Genomic DNA, 10,001 nt, shown 5'->3' with positions numbered 1-10,001 from the left:
GAAAGAAAGAAAGAAAGAAAGAAAGAAAGAAAGAAAGAAAGAAAGAAAGAAAGGAAAGAAAAGAAAGAAAGAAACCAGCTCTTTCCAAGCTCCTGACATCGGAGTCCAATACCTCTACTTCCCTACTCACCCACCTAAGAACCAGGATCTGCCCTTATTTATTAAGGAATGGACTCCAGGCCACTGTTTTTCTCTCCATCCAGATATGATATCTGGAGTCAGCCAAATTGTATCCTGAAGCATGAATGCAAGAGACCACTAGATCAGAGTAGTTTCTCCTCCACTGGATTGGAGAAGGTGTATGTATGTGGGTTTAGGTGGGTGCAGGAGTGAGGAGTGTGAAAAGGGTCATTGCTAGGGCTGCAACATTGAATTTCCTGTTCATTCTGGATGAACTCAGATATTAGGGAGTAATTGAATCTCCGAGCAGAATGCCTTGGCAGGCCTGAGGAAAGGGTTAGGGAAAGCAGAGAGAGGCATAGCAACTGAGGCTAAGATAACACAATCATTTGAGTTTTTCAGCATTTATTCTCTCCCTCTCTGTAGCCTTGGTCAATCTCATTTACCTAGCACGGCTGGATGAAGGAAGAGGACAGGATGCAGATCAGTGTGCTCATGGCTCAATATTGCTAAGAATCTCCTTGCATTCCACCTTTGGCCTAGCAGACCACATGACTTCTGCCTGAGTGTGCCATTCCCTGAAAAAAGCTTGCGAGTTTTCAAAGTATTTCAGCACATCCTGTAGGGAAAGCAAATGCTCATCAAAATGGATGTAGAAAAAAATCCTGAATCCTTATTTCCCCTGAAGCTTCCTACATTCTTGAAGTGCAAAGTAGAGAGAAGAGCTCAATGTGTGTGCAAGAGGGTTCCTGATGCTGTAAAAGCCAGCTTGAGAGAGTGGCAGGCAGCACTCATTAGACAGGCATAGGAGAAAGCCTTTTCTTCATAAGGCAGGAGACAAGTTAGCAGCTGATGGGGCAGACATGTTTGTTTAGCTGGCGCTTGGTCCTGGGACTGCTCTCGGTGAAGGATGATTGCCTGGGATCAGAGAATGACCCTGCCCCAGGCATCTATCTCCCCTTCCAATCCCCTCTCTCTTTCTCTCTCTGTGAAAATAACGATTTACATCAGGAAGCAGCCCAGCTTCATAATGATGTAGACTGCCTCTGTGCAGATATAATCTCTGATTGATGGGGTGTAGGAAAGGAAGGAGAAAGACAAAAAAAGTTTATGAATTCACTCTGAGATTCAAATCACATCAATGACCCTGCCAGCTTTCTTAAGCATAAAATTGGGCATCACAGAGATCAACATTACATATGTTGATATTTCTCTTTTTCCACCTTTACTCTGAATCTCTGTCTAATATCCTAACAACCTACTGGACTTACAAAATCAAGCTTCATCACCACCTGTCCATGCCCAACCTTCTTACATAAGGTAAAACAGAAATGGAGATTCTTGCTTTTTTTTTTTTCTCCCTAAATCATCACTCTCCTGGGACACTAGAAAAATATAACTTATTGGCTGACACTTGAAGAAATTTTTATCCAAGTTGCTTCTATGGGATGACCCAAGGTTATTTATTTAACTATTTGTCTCGGTATTTAAAAGGTTAGCATATTAATAAAACAGAAATTTGCAAATATTATCACCCACCTGAAGCAATTAATCAAAAGATAAACAATTTAGCATCAAACATTTGCTTTTAGTATCAATATCTGTCAGGCACTGTTCTGGAAACTTCAGTAAATATATAAAAACATAAATCATATTCCATGCTGATCAATGTGGGCTGAAAAAGCAAATACATGTGTGAAAGGAAAAAAAAGGCAGCATACTAGATAAAAAAGTACCAATGGTTTTGTAGCTCTGGTCATCTCTCCCATATAACATGCAAGTCCCGGGTTCAAATGACACAAAACACGGTTAAGGCCTTTTGCTTTTGATCTAAGATCATTTGTAAGGCTGAAAAAAATAATCAACAAATCAAAGAAAGATTCTAGGTCATGACAGGATTATTCAAATCGGTATTACAAAAACCAGCATTTTAGAATGGCATCTTCTATAGAAAAGGGAAATCTGTCCAGGTGCAATGACCCACACCTGCAACCCCAGTTTTTGGGAGGCCAAGGTGGGAGGATCGCTTGAGCAAAGGAGTTTGAGAACAGCCTGAGCAACATATGCAGACCCCTGTTTCCACAAAAAAATTAAAGGGTTAGCTGGGCATAGTGGCACTTTCCTGTAGCCTGTGTTCTTAGCTACTTGGGAGCCTGAGGTGGGAGGATCACTTGAGTCTGGGAGGTCGAGATTAAATGAGCCATGACTGTGCCACTCACTGCACCCCAGCCTAGGTGACAGAGGGAGACCCTATCTCAAAAAAAGGAAAGGAAAGGAAGGAAGAAGGAAAGAAAGAAAAAAGGAAAGATGAAAGAAAGAAAGAAAAAGAGAGAGAGAGAGAAAGAAAAAGAGAGAGAAAGAAAAAGAGGGAGAAAGAAAGAAAAGGGGGAATCCACAGCTTCTATGCATTGCACTGAAAAATACTTCCAATACAGTGATACTAAAGTTGGCTGGGGTTGTAAATACTAAAGTGCAATCAACATGTATTCATACCACACTAAATAACTATGCATCAAGAACCATTAAAGACAAAAATAGCATGCTGTATAATTTTACCTTCAAAATATTTCTCTTTCTTCATATAGTTTTAAATTATTTTAGTTTAACTTAAAATAGTTAAATCCACTAAGACAATTTTTTATTTTTATCAGAGGGTTATAGTGCAGACAGAAGTCAATCCCTTTGCAGAGGGCCCAAATGATAATATGTTTAATCAATAGATGTAAAAACTCCAGAATGAAACTACAACTAGCCAAAAGGAAAAGGGAAAGCAAATAGACTACGCTGAAACTGAAACAAATGTTGAAGAGGAAATAATTTCACTGTATCCACAAATTGTCAACTGCATCCTAGACTTCTCTTCAGATCTGTTTGAAGAAACTTGGAATATGGGACCCAAACAACTAAGAAAATTGATCTTTTCCAAAAACTTTATTTATTTATTTTTTAGCTACATTTTGTTGTCAACTGGATTTTTTTTAAGTGCACCTGGAACTGTTACTTATTTGTTTATTTATTTATTCATTCATTCTTGAGGTGGGGTCTCACTATATTGCCCAGACTGCTCTTGAACTCCTGTTCTCCAAGGATTCCCTTGCCTTATAACTGAGATTACACGCACACATGACTTTGCAGGGCCAGAAAACTGATTTTATTTAGGCTACTGCAATAGGGAGAACACCCAGCGTCTGAAGACCAGAGTTTCTTGGCAGAATGGTTTCACCTTGGACTCACATAGGGAGGATTAAACGGGTTATAGATGGGGTGATTTTACAGTTGGAATTATTTTATAATCAGGAAGAGTCTCAGTCAGCATAGAGAGAAAATAATTTATCTCTGTGTCTCACTGATTTGGGGAAGACAAACAGTTTAGTCATTTATGAGACAAACAATGGGAATGTGAAGGGTCTGTGTCTGGTCTTGTGACAGTTAAAAAGAGGTTCATTAGCAAGTTTTATGTAAGCCATGGGGGAAGGGTTGTTAATGGCGGCCATTTTCCCAGATCACAAAGAGTGGAAGTCTTCTTAACCATCCCTGTTTTCCAGGAACACATGGCTCAGATACAGTTCACAATTGTCATTCTTAGTTTGGTTGTTAACTATAACTAAACTGTCTTGCCTCTTGAGAGTTCACCTACTATGCAACCTGACTTATTTATGCAGTTGTTCATTATATTGATATACCACTCATTGAAGACTTCATGTTGCTACAAAAGATAATTCTCACAAAAAGATAAAATGATGACTTTCATACATATATAAACATGCATATGTGTTAACAATTTTATTCTACTCATTAATCAATAAGGGAACTGGAACCAGGCAGATGTCATAAAAGTCCAAAAGAAAATTCAAAGACTATTCTTGATATTTTTAGATCAGGAATATTAAAATGATAAACAAATTAAGGCAAAACTGGTTTTTCCAAAGGTAATGGAAACATCAATTGGAATTGTCTATAGGAATTATTTTATGTTGTTATTAGTTGTCTACAATTTTACAAAGTGACAAAATAGCTCAAAGACTATGAAAGACTAGAATCATACAAGCTAAAAGAGTCACTAGGCAATGTATAGTTCCCTGCTGAAGCACATTTTTATTTACGTTACCTTTAGGGCTATAACCTAACACAGATCTGGTTACTGGCTGCTTGCGGAGTCCAATTAACAAGTGTGAGGTCTGGTAGAAAGAAGGTGACTTTAATTCCAGAGCTAGCCAAGGAGAAGTAGTATAGGCTCCTGCTTTGAGGGTACCACTTCAACTTCTGGGGCAGAAAGCAGAGTCTTTTAAAGGGGGACTTGGTGTGAATGGCATGCAGGGGAGGGGTGAGGAGGTGCAGGGTCTATGTGACTTGCTTAGGATGCCTTATCTATGGAGTCTGTCTTGCCCTATCATAGGCAGAGGTAGGTTATAAACTGAGACAATCTCCTGGTGAGAGAGAGTTCCAGGGGCACCTGGTTTGTCTCAAGGCTTGGTCTTTGGAACTTCTAAGTAAACACGTACACAAGCTTGACATGGAGGGAGTGCCAGGTGGAGAGAACGTAAAGGTAGTAATTGCACTCCTAAAGAGCTAAGTAGGAAGTGGGAAAAAAGGAATAAAGTAAAAAAATAATAATTCTGAAAAAGCCAAAGAAAAATAAATAAATAAATAAATAAACAAATCATTTTTTTTTCCTTTTAAAATGGGTTATTCAGTTACAGGGTGAAATCCAAAATTTTTAGAGTTATTTCCTAACCCCTCACTCCTCTTAACTTTCCACCCTCTTTTGTGGTTTCCTCCCTCTTTGAATTATGTCCCCTTTCAAATTTTCATAGTGAAGTCCTAATCACAGTTACCGCATAATGTGACCTTATTTAGAAATAGGATCACTGCAGATTTAATTAGTTAGGATAAGGTCATACTGAAGTTGGGTGGATGCCTAATCCGATATGGCTGGTTTCCTTATAAAGAGGGAAAATTTGGAACCAAGGACACACAGAGAGAACACCATGTGCAGATGAAGGCAGAGATCGGGATGATGCATTTACGAACCTGGGAACACATAAGATTGCCAGCAAACCACCAGAAGCTAAGGGAGGGACATGAAACAGATTCCTCTTCATAGTCTCCAGAAGGAATTGACCATGATAATACCTTGATCTTAGACTTCTAGCCTCCAGAGTAATGTGGCAATACAAGTCTGTTGCTTATGGCACTCAGTTTATGGTACTTTGTTGTGGCAGTCCTAGCTAACTAATACATTCTCTTTCCACTGTGTTGTATTTCTTTTGAGTTATCCTCTGTTGGTGTATCCAGGCTATTTATTCTGCCTTGAATCCTCTTCTTTCTTCCTCCCCATTTATGTTTCTCCCCAGTCATCTAGTTAACTTCTACTAATCTTAAGATCACTGCTTCATCCTTTCTTTATTTGTAAAACCTTCCTTGTTGCACCTGCCGCCAACAAAAGTAAAGTACCACTCTGATGTGCTCCCATGGAATATTATATTACCTTCCACACTTATAACTAATTATAGATGGCTCTGGTTATTTGTGGTAGTTATGTTCTGAAAAGTAGTTGTGAATACTGAATTAGTGAATACTGAACCATTGCTCCGAGGAGAAATACATAATCAAATTCCTGCAAGACTCTGGTCACAACATTTTCATTAAACAATGAATATGTGACCTTATTTCATGTGTGTTTCTGTTTACATGCACCTTACTTAATATATATTTTGGATTTATTAACATCAAGCTCATGGCCAACAGTAATATAACGCATGCCTGAATGAAGGTTATCAAACACAAGTATTTACTTTGTAAGGCACATCACAGCCTTCTTACCCTTAGGTACACCAGACAGCATTTAAGTAGTACATATGAAGGTTATTTTAAACAGTGAAAGCACCAACACAAAGTACAAAAATGCAAAGAAAAAAAGTGGCACTAAATTGACTGCTGAAAGTACACCTAAAGTGAAAGTACGCTTAGAGTATGAGGGCTGAAACAAGAAGGTAGAGCATCGCCCTCTTTGACCTCAGCTAAGAATATGCATGTTGGACTACTCAAACTTTTTGCTGCTCTGCACATATTTGTGAATGACCCTGAAAGCACTGTGAGTATTAGTTTTGGGATTACAGATAAACTTTAGCGAGCAGGCAAATTCACAAATACAGAAACCATGAATAATGAGGATAGACTATACTTATTTAGCTTTCTGTCTTCCCTATGAAGCTGTAATTCAGAAATAGCAGAGGCTATTTTTACATGTGTCTATTAAACATTTTCTTTCCAGTTCTATGCCTGGCCCCTGGCAGATTTGAACAAATAAATGTTTGTTGAAAGAGTTAATGAATGCAGGTACAATAATACATGTGCATGTTACTATGCTGTGGAAAACACAAAGACAAATTAATTTTGTCTCCAGGCTATTTATACAAGACAACAAATGTACATACATATCCATGCCAATAAATGTAGGATTTTTAAAGATATCTAGTAGTTTTGAAAATTTGTGACTGAAGATCCAGGAGAGTTGAATGGAATGAGACTGATTCTTTTTTTTTTTTTTGAGACGGAGTCTCGCTTTGTCGCCCGGGCTGGAGTGCAGTGGCCAGATCTCAGCTCACTGCAAGCTCCGCCTCCCAGGTTCACGCCATTCTCCTGCCTCAGCCTCCTGAGTAGCTGGGACTACAGGCGCCCGCCACCTCACCCGGCTAGTTTTTTGTATTTTTTAGTAGAGATGGGGTTTCATCGGGTTAGCTAGGATGGTCTCGATCTCCTGACCTCGTGATCCGCCCATCTCGGCCTCCCAAAGTGCTGGGATTACAGGCTTGAGCCACCGCGCCCGGCCTTGAGACTGATTCTTGACGTAAGTGGCACTAAGAGGAAAAGAAGATTTTTTATTTTAGGGAGACTATAGAACATAAGCAACAGATATGTGGTGAAATATGAGTTGCACAGCTAACTGCAGTGGGTTAGAACACAAGCAGAGAGCCCAGGCTGAGAAGCTGCAGAAAACAATACCCCAAAAGGGGGCTAAAGAAAGAATGTGGAAGATGAAGAGGTCCCAGCAAGGAGACTTAATTTCTATTCCATCACGTGTGATTAGCCATTGAAGGGCTTTGAACAGGGGAGTGGTCAAACTCGTTGGTCTGTGTAGTAGAATGTAGGCATTATGGAAAGAATGGAATGAACTGTTATCTGAGATTATTAGAAATCCTATCAGAAAACTGCTTCTTTTATGTTTTTTTCTTTGCCACATCGAGTTGTTGAAAAGAACTCTGTTTCTTTTAAAGAAGTCTTAAGACCCGCCATATCTTACAGGTAGCCTTCAAGAAACTCAAAGAGATTTGGAAAAGGAATGGAGAAAGAAAAAGCGGAGAATAGCCAAAGCAGGTCACAGCTTCCTAAGATGCCCTAACCATTAATTTAACTTGGTGCCTGTTAGCATCACAGAGGTCCATCTCCTCTATGAAGTCTTCTGGAAAACTGTAGTCAAGATTCAACTCTATTGTTATCAGCATGACCCCCGACAATTTACTTTAATCTCTACAGGATTCAATTTCTGTGTCTCTAAATGAAAAGGAATGGGAAATAGAGATTAGCACTACTCAAGGCAGTTTTCGTCTCACTCATTAGAAACAAACTCTCAGGTCTCCTGAATAAACCCACACCTACTGAATCAGAACCTTCATTTCAGTCAGATTCCCTAGTGAATCATAAGCACACTGGTCTAGAGAGCTCTTCGTTTCTCTCTAAGAATAAATATAGTCGATTCTCAGTATTCACAGATTCCATAATTGTGAATTCAACTGCTCACTAAAATCTATTTGTAACCCCAAAATCAATACTTGCGGCCATTTGTGGACATGTGCACAGAGGCAGAGTGAAAAATTTAAGTCTGATGTGCATGTTCCCGGCTGAGGTCAAACAAGGTGAGATTCTGCCTTCTTGTTTCAGCTCTCATACTATAAATAAGTATATTTCGGGAGGTTTATTCAATGCCATATATTTGCATTTCCTTTTTTCTTTGTTTTTTTATTTTTTTGAGACGGAGTCTCACTCTGCCACCCAGGCTGGAGTGCAGTTGTGTAATCTCGGCTCACTGCAAGCTCTGCCTCCAGGGTTCATGCCATTCTCCTGCCTTAACCTCCCGAGTAGCTGGAACTACAGGCGCCCTCCACCACATCCGGCTAATTTTTTGTATTTTTAGTAGAGACAGGGTTTCACGTTGTTAGCCAGGATGGTCTCGATCTCCTGATCTCATGATCTGCCCGCCTTGGCTTCCCAAAGTGTTGTGATTACAGGTGTGAGCCACTGTGCCCAGCCATATATATTGCATTGCTATGCTTTTCGTGGGTGATTTCATTTAAAACATCCTCTAAATGCAGTGATAGAAGTGCTCTTTGGTGTTCCTAAGTGCAAGAAAGCTGTGATGTGCCTTATGGAGAAAAACTGTGTTACACAGGCTTCATTCATGCATGAATTATGGTGCTGTTGGGCATGAGTTCAATGTTAATAAATCACCAATATATATTAAATAAAATGCCTTTAGATGAAGACAAAGAAAATAAGTTTATGTATTTATTATTTAATGAAAATATTATTAGCAGAGACTGGCAGGAACATAATCCCTAGCGGCAGTTCAGTATTTGCTAATTTAGTGTTTACTGCGACTTTATAGAATATACCTACCACAAGGAATAAGAATCAACTATACCACCATAGGTGAATATAGAGACACAATCTGAATATAGCATAAGAGAGAGGATATTATTCAGATTAAACTAAGTCTAGAGAGCTTGAACAACGCCACATGAGCCAGAACATGAAAAACCTTTTAACATCGTATTAGGAATTATATGCTTTCAGCTGTATGTAACAGAAAGATTTTTTAAAAATGAAAGTGGCTTAATTTGTAAACATAATTATTGCTTACACAGTAAGAAACTCAGATTATTAGTCCATTTCCACACTGCTATAAAGAAATGCCCAAGACTGGGGAGCTTTGTTGTTATATAACAGAGGTATTACAAAGGAACACATATGCAAATACAATTATATTATTTTTCAGAATAACTTATGCTGTTATTCTTTCCCTTTTGCAGCTATATGAATTACCTTTTTGAATGGACCCCCCGCCTAGGCCTTGGGGGTTCTTGCATTAGGATCATTCGTGGATATTCATTAAGCCCGTCTTTTTTCACATTGTCAGCTGAGAAATGGCCAAGACTTTTGAATTATGAGTCAGGATTTTTCAAGTGCCTTAGCACTGTTGTCTGTTCTATCACGTGATTGAGTTCTAAAACATAGTTATTAGAAAACTTACAAAGGCGTTTTTTAACTAGAAAAAAGGAATTATGAGATATATTTAATCTCACAGTATCATACTAATTTATTCTTGATGGGAGCTCAGTAATAGACGATTGCTTTGTAAAGCTGTAAGTGCATTAAAAAAAATTCCAAGCAAAGAGAATAAATTGGGTCATAGAAACTGGCAAAAATAAACCTGATTATCATTATGTCAGTCCTGGGCAACTGAAGAAATGGAGATTGGGCATGGTGGCTCACGTCTGTAATACTAAAACTTTGGGAGGTTGAGGAGGGAGGATTGCTTGGGCCCAGGAATTTGAGATCTGCCTGGGCAACATAGTTAGACCCTATCTCTACAAAAAAATTTAAAAAGTAGCCAGGCACGGTGGTGCATGCCTGTAATCCCAGCTGTTCAGGAGGCTAAGGTGGGAGGATTGCTTGAGCCCAGGAGGTTGAGGTTGCAGTAAGCTGTCATTGCACCACTGCACTCCAGCCTGGGCAACAGAGCAAAACTTTGATTCAAGAAAAAGAAAGGAAGGAAGGAAGGAAGGAAGGAAGGAAGGAAGGAAGGAAGGAAGGAAGGAAGG

The sequence above is a fragment of the Piliocolobus tephrosceles genome, chromosome 18 (assembly GCF_002776525.5).
Source record: "Piliocolobus tephrosceles isolate RC106 chromosome 18, ASM277652v3, whole genome shotgun sequence".
In the NCBI taxonomy this organism is placed as follows: Eukaryota; Metazoa; Chordata; class Mammalia; order Primates; family Cercopithecidae; genus Piliocolobus; species Piliocolobus tephrosceles.
The sequence above is the reverse complement of the archived record's forward strand: the minus strand, read 5'-3'. Positions refer to the sequence as shown.